Source organism: Schistocerca serialis, chromosome 6 (genome assembly GCF_023864345.2).
Source record: "Schistocerca serialis cubense isolate TAMUIC-IGC-003099 chromosome 6, iqSchSeri2.2, whole genome shotgun sequence".
NCBI classification, from domain to species: domain Eukaryota; kingdom Metazoa; phylum Arthropoda; class Insecta; order Orthoptera; family Acrididae; genus Schistocerca; species Schistocerca serialis.
In genome coordinates, this window is record NC_064643.1 from 371,272,053 (window position 1) to 371,282,557 (window position 10,505).

Here is a 10,505-nt window from a genome sequence, read left to right on the forward strand (position 1 = left end):
ATTTGCTGGATGTATTCCAACATCTGTCTTTCTCTACAGTTTTTACCCTCTACAGCTTCCTCTAGTACCATGGAAGTCATTCCCAGACGTCTTAACAGATGTCCAATCATCCTGTCCCTTTTTTTTGTCAGAGTTTTCCATATATTCCTTTTCTCGACGATTCTGCGGAGAACTTCCTCATTCCTTACCTTCAGAATGAGATTTTCACTCTGCAGCGGAGTGTCCGCTAATATGAAACTTCCTGTCAGATTGAAACTGTGTGCCGGGCCGAGACTCGAACTCGGGACCTTTGCCTTTCGCGGGCAAGTGCTCTACCGACTGAGCTACCCAAGCACGACTCACGCCCCGTCCTCACAACTTTGCTTCTGCCAGTACCTCTTCTTCTACCTTCCAAACTTTACAGCTCTCCTGCGAAACTAGCAGAACTAGCACTCCTGAAAGAAAGGATATTGCGCAGACGTGGCTTAGCCACAGCCTGGAGAATGTTTCCAGAATGAGATTATCACTCTGCAGCGGAGTGTGCGCTGAAATGAAACTTCCTGGCAGATTAAAACTGTGTGCCGGACCGAGACTCGAACTCGAGATCTTTGCCTTTCGCGGGCAAGTGCTCTACCGACTGAGTTACCCAAGCACGACTCACGCCCCGTCCTCACAGCTTTACTTCTGCCAGTACCTCTTCTCCTACCTTCCAAACTTTACAGAAGCTCTCCTGTAAACCTTGCAGAACTCCGCTGTAGAGTGACAATTTCATTCTAGAAACATCCCCCAGGCTGTGGCTAAGCCATGTCACCGCAGTATCCTTTCTTTCAGGAGTGCTAGTTCTGCAAGGTTTGCAGGAGAGCTTCTGTAAAGTTTGGAAGGTAGAGGACGAGGTACTGGCAGAAGTAAAGCTGTGAGGACGGAGCATGAGTCGTGCTTGGGTAGCTCAGTTGGTAGAGCACTTGCCCACGAAAGGCAAAGGTCCCGAGATTGAGTCTCGGCCCGGCACACAGTTTTAATCTGCCAGGAAGTTTCATTCCTTACCTTATCAGTCTACCTGATTTTAAAAGTTGTTCTGTAGCACCGCGTCTCAAATGCTTCCATTATCTTCTCTCCTGGTATTGTCCATGTCTCACTGCCATACAATGCTGTGCTCCAGACATACGTTTTCAGAAATTTCGTCCTCAAATTAAGACGTATATGTAGTATTAGTACGGCCTGTGTGGCCGAGCGGTTCTTGGCGCTTCAGACCGGAACTGCGCTGCTGCTACGGTCACAGGTTCGAATCCTGCCTCGGGCATGGATGTGTGTGATGTCCTTAGGTTAGTTAGGTTTAAGTAGTTCTAAATCCAGGGGACTGATGACCTCAGATGTTAAGTCCCATAGTGCTTAGAGCCATTTGAACCATTTTTTGTAGTATTAGTAGAGTTCAATTAGCCATTAATGCTCTTTTTGCCTGTGCAAGTCTGTTTTTCATAGCCTCCTTTCTCCGTCCGTCATTGCTTATTTTGTGCCTAGATACTAGAATTCCTTAACTTCATGTAATTCGTAACCGTCAGTTCTGATGTTAAGTTTCTGCTGCTTCTCATTGCCTCCGTGTTCCTTACTGTCTTACTGAAGCGCCAAAGAAACTGATATAGACATGCGTATTCAAAAACAGAGATATGTAAACAGGCAGAATAGGGCGCTGCGGTAGCAACACCCGTATAAGACAACAAGCATCCGGCTCAGTTGTTATCTCGGTCACTCCTGCTATAAGGGCAGGTTATCCAGATTTAAGTGAGTTTGAACGTGGTGTTATAGTCGGCGCTCGAGCGATGGGACACAGCATCTCCGAGGTAGATATGAAGTGGGAATTTTCCCGTACGACCATTTCACGAGTGTACCGTGAATATCAGAAAGCCGGTAAAACATCAAATATCCGACATCGCTGTGGCAGGAAAAAGATCCTACAAGAACGGGACCAACAACGACTGAAGAGAATTGTTCAACGTGACAGAAGAGCAGCCCTTCCGCAAATTGCTGGAGACTTCAATGCTGGGCCATCAAGAAGTGTCAGCGTGCGAACCATTCACGCGAAACATCATCGATATGGGCTTTCGGAGCCGAAGCCCCACTCGTGTACCCTTGATGACTGCACTACACAAAGCTTTACGCCTCACCTGGGTCCTTCAACACAGACATTTGGTTGTTGATGATTGGAGACATGTTGCCTGGTCAGACGAGTCTCGTTTAAAATTGTATCGATTGGATGGACGTGTACAACCTCACGAATCCATGGACCCTGCATGTCAGCAGGGGACTGTTAAAGCTAGTGGAGGTCCTGTAATGGTGTCGGGCGTGTGCAGTTGGAGTGATATGGGACCCCTGACAGTCTAGATGCGACTCTGACATGTGACACGTACATACGTATCCTGTCTGATCACCTGCATCCTCTCTTGTCCATTTTGCATTCCGACGGACTTGGCCAATTCCAGCACGACAACAGGACAATGGGACACCGCACACATCCATAGTTGCTGCAGAGTGGCTCCAGGAACACTCTTCTGAGTTTAAACACTTCGAGTGGCCACCAAACTCTCCAGACATGAACATTATTGCCCATATCTGGGATGCCTTGCAACGTGCTGTCGCTAGTACTCCTACGGATTTATGGACAGCCCTGCAGGATTTATGGTGTCAATTCCCTCCAGAACTACTTCAGACATTAGTCGAGTCCACGCCACGTCGCCTTGCTAACAGACACTGAAGGTGGCAATTAAGAGTAATCTTGTGTATAATTTTTCGTATACTTTTCAGTCCCTGCTTGGACTCTTTCTGTAACAGAGATAATTTGGAGGTGGAGCCTCTAATTATTTCAGCTGCTAAACATTGCATTTGTGAGGAGAAAACTGTTTAAATTATGAGTGAAATAAAGAGGTTCTGTACAAGATATAGTACGAGTACCTCACCTCCACAGCGTCATTTTTGTCTTCAGTGCTTCCTTCCCTTAAGAATCCGAGGACAGTAAAGACGTCTACTTTCATTTTCGTCGTAGGAAACTTAATTACATTCTGCGTAAAAAGAATGCTTCGTAAAAGAACAAAGCCTTTAATTTCTTAACGGATCGACACACTCCGGAGACTTGTTTGGTTTCCACGAACGACTGCCGGAGGGGAGAGAGAAACACCGCGCTACCAGTCCCCAACTTGTTCGCGACATGTTTAAATTAATTAAGGCGTTGATTAACGTTTAACGAGCAGCGAGGCGCCACTAGGCTCGACAACTTCCGCAGCAGTCGTACTTTTATCGGTTCGCGTCGCTAAGGAAAGTTTTTCTCTTGGCGAGGGCGACACAGACGGAAATGTGCGTAGCCAGTTTTTCTCAGGGGACCTCCCAGAACGACTTCGCTTCGCACTCTGTTTCTTCTTTCTCGGATCTTCTTGCACTAAACTCCTTGCACTTGAGAAACTTTTCTGCTATCGCTACAACACAAAATTAAAGAATCTATTGTAGCAGTCAGTTCCGCATCTTCTACAGTGTTCTTTGTAAAACAAAAATGTCTTAGTACAATTTTGTTAGAAAGACAGTGAGATACGCAGTGTAATATGAAGACAGAAAAAAATAAACTTTTACATCTTCTAAACTATGAGAAATCAAAATTGTTCGTAATTATATACATACTATAAAAAAGTATACATATTCGTGTTTGTGTGTGTGTGTGTGTGTGTGTGTGTGTGTGTGTGTGTGTGTGTTCGACATCTCCTAAACCACTGAACCGATTCACTTGTACCTTACTGTCGGGCGACAATCGCTGTGGGGTATCAACGAACTATTTATCAAAATGGTGGAGCTGAAAAAGAAAAGCAGCGTGAATTCCTAGACTTTATTCATCCAGTATTTCGGAATAAGAGCACTTAGGGAGTTTCAAAGAACTTTAAAGATAATTCCAACCATTTACGTAGTTTTTATCTTGCTGACAATCCCTACAAAATGATGAAAGGAAAAATGTTTGTCGCTTCCTACTTTTCCACCCTTCATACAGTAAAAATACCGCATGAAGCATGACGCTCTAGTTTATTATTCCCTTATTATTCTATGTAATCGTGACACATTTTCAGACAGCATGCGTATGTGTCACTAAATGTAAGTGCAAAATTATATCATTGTTTTACGCATGGTAAAGGAGGTATGGCGTCAAAACCAGTAAGAAACGTGAAAAATATCGCATCATGCATGACGTTTAAATGTATTACTTCGTTGTTACTGAGTCCATTCGCAACAGGTTTTGTAGACAGTATCCACATACTCCTCTGAATGAACTTACAACATTATACCACTGTCAGAAACATACATCAGAAGATAGGACGTCATAAACATTAAGCACAAGGCCAAACGTGGCGTGGTACGGGCATGAACACATAGCTGTAAATAAATACCGGGGAACACCAGGTTTCTCCGCTGTATATGTATACACTGATGGAAAAAAATCGTAATACTAAGAAGGAGTCGTGGTAGGCGTGTTTCTACATCTGAAATAATGATATCTATTGAAATTACACGTCAGTCGCATCAGAGTGGTGCTAATAGTGATAAGATTACGAGAAGTAAGATTTCCTTCCTTCGATATTGCAGAAAGACTTGGCAGGCAGCAGTTGACACCACAGTGACACAACGAATGATACAAAACCGTTGCTTCAAGGACAGCTCCGAGACACACGCCCTGAAGCGTGCATTCCATCGTCCCCAATTACCGTCATCTGATACTTCGCTGGTGTCGAGAGAGTTCATGTGAGGGAGGGTGAAGGTCTGTTGAGATTTCTGATGACAGCTGGTTCGCCCGTGTGGTGGCTAGAAAGAGGTCAGTTGAGGATCTGCACCCTCCCTGTCTGTGTGCTAGATGCTCTAGACCTACTTCAGGAGTTATGATCTGGTGTGCGATTTCGCATGACAGCAGGACCACTCTCGTGTTTATCCCATACACCCCGATTGCATATCTGTACTACAATATGATGTTTCGACCTGTTGTGCTGCTGTTTATGAATAAGGCGGCGTTTTCCAATGGGATAACGCTCGCCTACATACCGCTGTTGTAACCCAACATGCGCTACAGAGTGACGACAAGTTGCCTTGGCCTGCTCGATCACCGGATCTGTCTCCAATCGAGCACATACGGAGCGTCATCGGACAACAACTCCAGCGTCGTTCACAAACAGTATTAACCATCCCTGTATTGACCGACCAAGTGCAAACTGATAACAGTCACCTGTACAACAGAATGCATGCTTGCATTCGACATTCTGACGGTTACGCAGGTTATTAATGTACCAGCATTTCACACTGCAATCGCGTATCTCGCACTTACATTAATCTGTGATCTTGCTATGTTACTCACTTAAATATGTTGCCTAGACTACTGAACTCCCAAAATTTCATTACTCTTCTTTGATTAATTTTTGGTACTGCGATTTTTTCCGTCAGTGTACATACAGCATTTGGCATTTGGCGTAGAAAAATTATTGAGATTATCTCATTATTGCCTCATTACGTTTTGTATGCACCCGTTGTCGGAGGAAGAAATCTGTTATGGGAAGTAGTTTCACTGTGACTGCATCTACAGTCACCTTCGTTCAATAATAATGTCATCTTTCTTGACAGCCGCTGTAGTGGAAATATCTTCAGTTATTTAACAGTGTGACTGTCTTAGCTTCAAATAGAAAACTGCAATACCTGTCAAATTAAAAGTGAAACAATATCAAGTCCTAAGAGATTTTATCTCTACCCTCGAGTTTACCTCGTCTTGTCAGGTTAACCAGTTTTCATAGTTAGGCAAATTTTTATTTTAACATTGTGACCAGATTGCCTTCCAGTCGCCAGAGTCTTCAGTTTACCTGAGAGAGGAAAGTCGTGTGCACCATTTGGCTGATTTGGCTGTGACGGTACGAACTTTGTTCTCTCTATTATTATGTTTTAAGTGTTTGGGTATCGTATTTTCAGAGACGGAGGTGGGGTATCCGTGCAGCATTTACCTCAATGAAAGTGGAAAACTGCCCAAAAGCTGCACTCAGCCTAGCCTGTATAACATTAATCCCCCACGCGATTAGATTACGCTCTCGCCACCTCCCCACCTTGTCAAACTACTGTGATGCGCCGCAAGCTATAAGACCAGGTCATATTGTTCCATGGGATTACCTTTTTTTCTAATTTTATTACTTCCGATCAAAATACTACCATATCATCCTTCAGGAAAACGAAAGCCGCAACGTAAACGTCAAGCCACAACGTCCAGAAGACGCATACAACATGATGAGATATTAACTGTCAAATCGCCAGTAGTGGGGCAAATTGTGTTCTAGCAGGTTTTGTAAGTGCAGGTTGAATACATTCAGGGTAGCAAACTCGATTGTTTGATGACCCCTCCCCCTCCCATTAACCTACTATTCTGTAAACTGATTTATGACCCCCTGGGGGTTGATTCATGACCCACTGTGGATAGTCTGCCCTTCTAAAAAATCAATCCTCCCTTCCCGTTCTCCTCTCCTACTCCTCTGAGAAAACTCCTCACCAATACAATCTCACCTTTGATATCAAATTAATTGACTAATTGATTAAATCAATAAAATAATTAACCTTTAAAAAATGTTCAAATGTGTGTGAAATCTTATGGGACTTAACTGCTAAGGTCATTAGTCCCTAAGCTTACACACTACTTAACCTAAATTACCCTAAGGACAAACACACACACCCATGCCCAAGGGAGGACTCGAACCTCCGCCGGGACCAGCCGCACAGTCTATGACTGCAGCGCCCGAGACCGCTCGGCTAATCCCGCGCGGCAATTAACCTTTCCCTCCTCACAAATCCCCCAGTTCCAATCCCCCCACCCACCTGGTATTGGTGAGAAAAAGACTCGGTCTGTGCTGGAGAGGAATGATTCCACCACAGGAAATTCAATTACTCTTACATAGCAAAGGAAATACTGTTTATTTATAGTGTTCAATTCGCAGGGATTACATTTCTCTTGTATTAGGTGTGAAAGGCTCCTCATTCTCTGCTGCATTGGAAGATAGAGGTCTTGTAAAATACATCGAAAAGAAGTAATTAAATGTATCATCTTTTTCCGATCACGCCAGGAATATCATCACAAAATCGATGTCAACAAAACTCATCGCATGTGCGAAGGTCGTTCAATAAGTAACGCCCCACATTAAAAAAAAGCCATTAATATTCATAGACAAACGTCCTTGTTGGTGTGCTTCATATTTGTTCTGTGCGCTGGTGAAGTTTCGAACGGTTCTGGCAGATGGCAGAGCTATAGCACAGCGTCAAAATGGCGTCAACATACGACTCACCTTACAAGCAGGCTGCTGTTATTGAATTCTTGTGTGAAGAAAAAGAAACCGTGGTGAACATCAATAAACGTTTGTGTGCAGTGTATGGCGATGCTGCAGTTGGTAGGAGTACAGTTGGGCGATGGGTTAAGAAAGTTACAGGCTCAGGAAATGCGGAAACAGAGCTCCATGATCAGCCACGCTCAGGACGACCTATCACAGCCACTGCTCCAGACATGCTGAATTGTGCGGATGCCATTATTCGTGCCAACTGGAGCATCACAACTCTTCAGTTGGCCCTACAGTTGTCAGTCAGCATTGTAAGTGCATCTGCAATGAATAATACTCTCGGATATTCAAAGAGGTGCTCATGATGGGTTCCATGAATGCTCACAGCGGATCACAATATTCAAAGAAAGGCCATTCATCTGAATTGTTGGAGCATTTTGAGACCAATGGAGAGGACTTTCTGTCATGGATCGTCACGGGGGACGAAAGCTGGGTGCACAACTTCGCGCCAGGAACAAAAAGACAGTCCATGGAGTGGCATCATCCTCATTCACCACAAATTCAACTGGCGCATCACAACTCTTCAGTTGGCCCTACAGTTGTCAGTCAGCATTGTAAGTGCATCTGCAATGAATAATACTCTCGGATATTCAAAGAGGTGCTCATGATGGGTTCCATGAATGCTCACAGCGGATCACAATATTCAAAGAAAGGCCATTCATCTGAATTGTTGGAGCATTTTGAGACCAATGGAGAGGACTTTCTGTCATGGATCGTCACGGGGGACGAAAGCTGGGTGCACAACTTCGCGCCAGGAACAAAAAGACAGTCCATGGAGTGGCATCATCCTCATTCACCACAAATTCAACTGGCGCATCACAACTCTTCAGTTGGCCCTACAGTTGTCAGTCAGCATTGTAAGTGCATCTGCAATGAATAATACTCTCGGATATTCAAAGAGGTGCTCATGATGGGTTCCATGAATGCTCACAGCGGATCACAATATTCAAAGAAAGGCCATTCATCTGAATTGTTGGAGCATTTTGAGACCAATGGAGAGGACTTTCTGTCATGGATCGTCACGGGGGACGAAAGCTGGGTGCACAACTTCGCGCCAGGAACAAAAAGACAGTCCATGGAGTGGCATCATCCTCATTCACCACAAATTCAACTGGCGCATCACAACTCTTCAGTTGGCCCTACAGTTGTCAGTCAGCATTGTAAGTGCATCTGCAATGAATAATACTCTCGGATATTCAAAGAGGTGCTCATGATGGGTTCCATGAATGCTCACAGCGGATCACAATATTCAAAGAAAGGCCATTCATCTGAATTGTTGGAGCATTTTGAGACCAATGGAGAGGACTTTCTGTCATGGATCGTCACGGGGGACGAAAGCTGGGTGCACAACTTCGCGCCAGGAACAAAAAGACAGTCCATGGAGTGGCATCATCCTCATTCACCACAAATTCAACTGGCGCATCACAACTCTTCAGTTGGCCCTACAGTTGTCAGTCAGCATTGTAAGTGCATCTGCAATGAATAATACTCTCGGATATTCAAAGAGGTGCTCATGATGGGTTCCATGAATGCTCACAGCGGATCACAATATTCAAAGAAAGGCCATTCATCTGAATTGTTGGAGCATTTTGAGACCAATGGAGAGGACTTTCTGTCATGGATCGTCACGGGGGACGAAAGCTGGGTGCACAACTTCGCGCCAGGAACAAAAAGACAGTCCATGGAGTGGCATCATCCTCATTCACCACAAATTCAACTGGCGCATCACAACTCTTCAGTTGGCCCTACAGTTGTCAGTCAGCATTGTAAGTGCATCTGCAATGAATAATACTCTCGGATATTCAAAGAGGTGCTCATGATGGGTTCCATGAATGCTCACAGCGGATCACAATATTCAAAGAAAGGCCATTCATCTGAATTGTTGGAGCATTTTGAGACCAATGGAGAGGACTTTCTGTCATGGATCGTCACGGGGGACGAAAGCTGGGTGCACAACTTCGCGCCAGGAACAAAAAGACAGTCCATGGAGTGGCATCATCCTCATTCACCACAAATTCAACTGGCGCATCACAACTCTTCAGTTGGCCCTACAGTTGTCAGTCAGCATTGTAAGTGCATCTGCAATGAATAATACTCTCGGATATTCAAAGAGGTGCTCATGATGGGTTCCATGAATGCTCACAGCGGATCACAATATTCAAAGAAAGGCCATTCATCTGAATTGTTGGAGCATTTTGAGACCAATGGAGAGGACTTTCTGTCATGGATCGTCACGGGGGACGAAAGCTGGGTGCACAACTTCGCGCCAGGAACAAAAAGACAGTCCATGGAGTGGCATCATCCTCATTCACCACAAATTCAACTGGCGCATCACAACTCTTCAGTTGGCCCTACAGTTGTCAGTCAGCATTGTAAGTGCATCTGCAATGAATAATACTCTCGGATATTCAAAGAGGTGCTCATGATGGGTTCCATGAATGCTCACAGCGGATCACAATATTCAAAGAAAGGCCATTCATCTGAATTGTTGGAGCATTTTGAGACCAATGGAGAGGACTTTCTGTCATGGATCGTCACGGGGGACGAAAGCTGGGTGCACAACTTCGCGCCAGGAACAAAAAGACAGTCCATGGAGTGGCATCATCCTCATTCACCACAAATTCAACTGGCGCATCACAACTCTTCAGTTGGCCCTACAGTTGTCAGTCAGCATTGTAAGTGCATCTGCAATGAATAATACTCTCGGATATTCAAAGAGGTGCTCATGATGGGTTCCATGAATGCTCACAGCGGATCACAATATTCAAAGAAAGGCCATTCATCTGAATTGTTGGAGCATTTTGAGACCAATGGAGAGGACTTTCTGTCATGGATCGTCACGGGGGACGAAAGCTGGGTGCACAACTTCGCGCCAGGAACAAAAAGACAGTCCATGGAGTGGCATCATCCTCATTCACCACAAATTCAACTGGCGCATCACAACTCTTCAGTTGGCCCTACAGTTGTCAGTCAGCATTGTAAGTGCATCTGCAATGAATAATACTCTCGGATATTCAAAGAGGTGCTCATGATGGGTTCCATGAATGCTCACAGCGGATCACAATATTCAAAGAAAGGGCATTCATCTGAATTGTTGGAGCATTTTGAGACCAATGGAGAGGACTTTCTGTCATGGATCGTCACGGG

At 44.7% G+C, this 10,505-nt stretch overlaps 1 non-coding gene across 1 annotated transcript; it reads right to left on the reverse strand.

Annotated features, from left to right (window-relative positions):
• Positions 1-259: 259 nt before the first annotated feature.
• On the reverse strand, positions 260-334 carry Trnas-cga (transfer RNA serine (anticodon CGA)). The gene has a single exon. It is a non-coding gene; the product is annotated as a tRNA-Ser (tRNA).
• Positions 335-10,505: the final 10,171 nt, after the last annotated feature.